This window comes from Rhincodon typus, chromosome 4 (assembly GCF_021869965.1).
Source record: "Rhincodon typus isolate 14 chromosome 4, sRhiTyp1.1, whole genome shotgun sequence".
Lineage (NCBI taxonomy): Eukaryota > Metazoa > Chordata > Chondrichthyes > Orectolobiformes > Rhincodontidae > Rhincodon > Rhincodon typus.
Genome location: NC_063335.1, coordinates 20,048,628 through 20,051,003, shown reverse-complemented (window position 1 = coordinate 20,051,003; position 2,376 = coordinate 20,048,628). Strand labels below are relative to the sequence as shown.

Below are 2,376 nucleotides of genomic sequence, written 5' to 3'. Positions count from 1 at the left end.
GCAACAACGGGAGACCGCCATGCCAGGCTCAGACTGCCACACGAGGCTGGAAACTTCGCCAGGCCAGGCCAGGAGAAGGCTCCACCCACTGAAGAAGTTAAGAAAGGTAAGACAGTACGTGGAAACATTAAGAAAAAGCAGAGAAAGTAAAAAGTGGACGGAGTAGACAAGCTCCTGGGCTGAGGAGCCCGCAAGCTGGGCTGCTACACCGCTGCCGTCTTGCTTCAACCTCTACTGCCCTTGTCCCTCTAGATGGAGGTGGTTTTGCGTTTGGCAGGTGCTGTCTGAGCATCTTGTAGATAGCATGCACTGCTGGATGCCCTGCAGAAATTAACTGGAGCCAGTCAGAGCTGCTTTCGAAGGTCGCCGACATTTCAAACAACACAATTCCCACCTCGGTCACATCAAGTCAGGATTACGGAACCACCCGGGATGTAACAAACTCAGCACCAACTCCCCTCAATCCTCCACTTTCCAGCCAATGGCCTCGCGTCACTTCCGGCTCAGGGGAAGAGGCGGGGTAGCAGTCTCCAGGAAGTGAGGTAGTAGAAGGGGCGATGTCTGTTGCTATGGTAACTTGTCGCCCAGCTGCCGGACAAGTTGGAGCGACCCTCAGACAAATAGTGAAATGTCTTGCCAGCGGCAGCATTCGGAATACCGATCCCCTGGTAACCAGAAGCGTTTCTGGAAATGTTTATCTGAATTGCTGGGAGAAGTTTTAACCAGTTTGTTTGTACTATCTGGATACAATAATGTGTAGCCATTGATGGTTTATATTAATCGGACCAGCGCTTGCATCGGACGAGATTACTGCACCAGCTGTGAAATATTATAGTGTAAAATGGCTTTTTTTCAAATTGGAAAGTTGATTTGTCGCTTCCTTTCCAGAAAAATTGAGAAGCCCCAGTAGAAAATCTTCGAAGAGGGTCAGTCCGGCACCTGATTTCAGGTACAAGATCAGATCAAGTGGGGACAAATATTAATAATGCTGAAAAATTTCGAGTCAGTTTTAAAATTCCACTTTCCTGAATGCACCAACACTTGTCTTCCTGGCTGACATCTCTCCATAAACTTAATAGAGTTCATCGGTGCTATATCTAACTAACAAAAACCAAAGTTGCTGGAAAAGCTCAGCAGGTCTGGCAGCATCTGTGAAGGAGAAAACAGAAGGGTCACCGGACCCGAAACGTTAACTCTGTTTTCTCCTTCACAGATGCTGCCAGACCTGCTGAGCTTTTCCAGCAACTTTGGTTTCTGTTCCTGATTTACAGCATCCGCAGTTCTTTTGGTTTTCTAATCTTGTATCCCGGGCTACTCTAAACTGGCCAGATAGTGAAAACAACCTGTATAAGATTTGTGTAATTTCACCTTGATGTCTTTATACCAGGCAGCATCCTAATTAATTTGTCATACAATCTTCAAAACTCCAATATTGTTTAAATATTGTAGACTTCAATATGGTATGGTAATCTTACCATAAGGCTGTATATAGGTTTGTGATTTGTTACCCATTGGCTTTCATGATCAATAACTGATGACTAAAATAATTTTTTTTTCATTTATAACATGCTTTTCACAATCACCAAACATCCCAACGTACTGTATAACCAATAAACTGCTATTTGAACTGTTGTCACTGTCGTAATGTGAAATGTAACATCACAACAGAAACTTATTTATTTCCAAAACTCAAGAATTCTATTTTTGAAGTTATTACTGAATAGTAATTTGTATTTACAATGAAATGTCCACTTGAGGCTAGTAGATATATATTTTTCCTTCTGCCTAGACTTTTATTCAGGTGAAGTGTGTTCAAGTGACAGTTGTATACGTTTTTTTTCTGTCCACTTCAAAGCATTTCCATTGTTATTACATTTCTCATGAGATCTGTTCATCGTGGAAAATAGGTGGTGGAGACATGAGTGGGCAGGAGGAGAAAAGGTATGGGATTATGGAGGAGCATGAAGGAACATGTGAGGCGAATGAGCAGTGACAATTTGAAGGTCTCACATTCATTATACAACTGTGTGATGTTCCAGTAAATGGAGGCAGGCATTTTAGCTTGCCATGCCATATGCCCAACTCCATTGCCATCACAGAAATGTGATGAATCCTTGGAAGCAGCTTGCCCATCATGACAAACAAAAATGGTGGGTTGAAGGATATATCTTTTAAAGGATATATTTTGGCAAGAAAATCCCAAACTAACACTGTTTCCCTTCACAAATGCTTTCTGACCTCAATATTTCCAGAATTTTCTGCTCTTATTTCAGATTTCCAGTATCTGCATTTTGGTCAAGTACAGAGAGGCAAGACTATGTAGTGATTTAAAAATAACGTATACCTTAAACAAGAGCCAGGTCAGTGATATATGAG

The 2,376-nt window shown here is 42.2% G+C and overlaps 1 long non-coding RNA gene across 1 annotated transcript in view; it reads left to right on the top strand.

Moving 5' to 3' along the window:
• The first annotated feature begins 588 nt into the window (after nucleotides 1–588).
• The window catches only part of LOC125482906, a 5,212-nt gene continuing 3,424 nt past the window's right edge, over nucleotides 589–2,376 (top strand). Inside the window, exons 1-2 of the long non-coding RNA XR_007261894.1 lie at nucleotides 589–668; nucleotides 889–949. This is a non-coding gene — a long non-coding RNA (uncharacterized LOC125482906). The remainder of the gene's footprint in view (nucleotides 669–888; nucleotides 950–2,376) is intronic.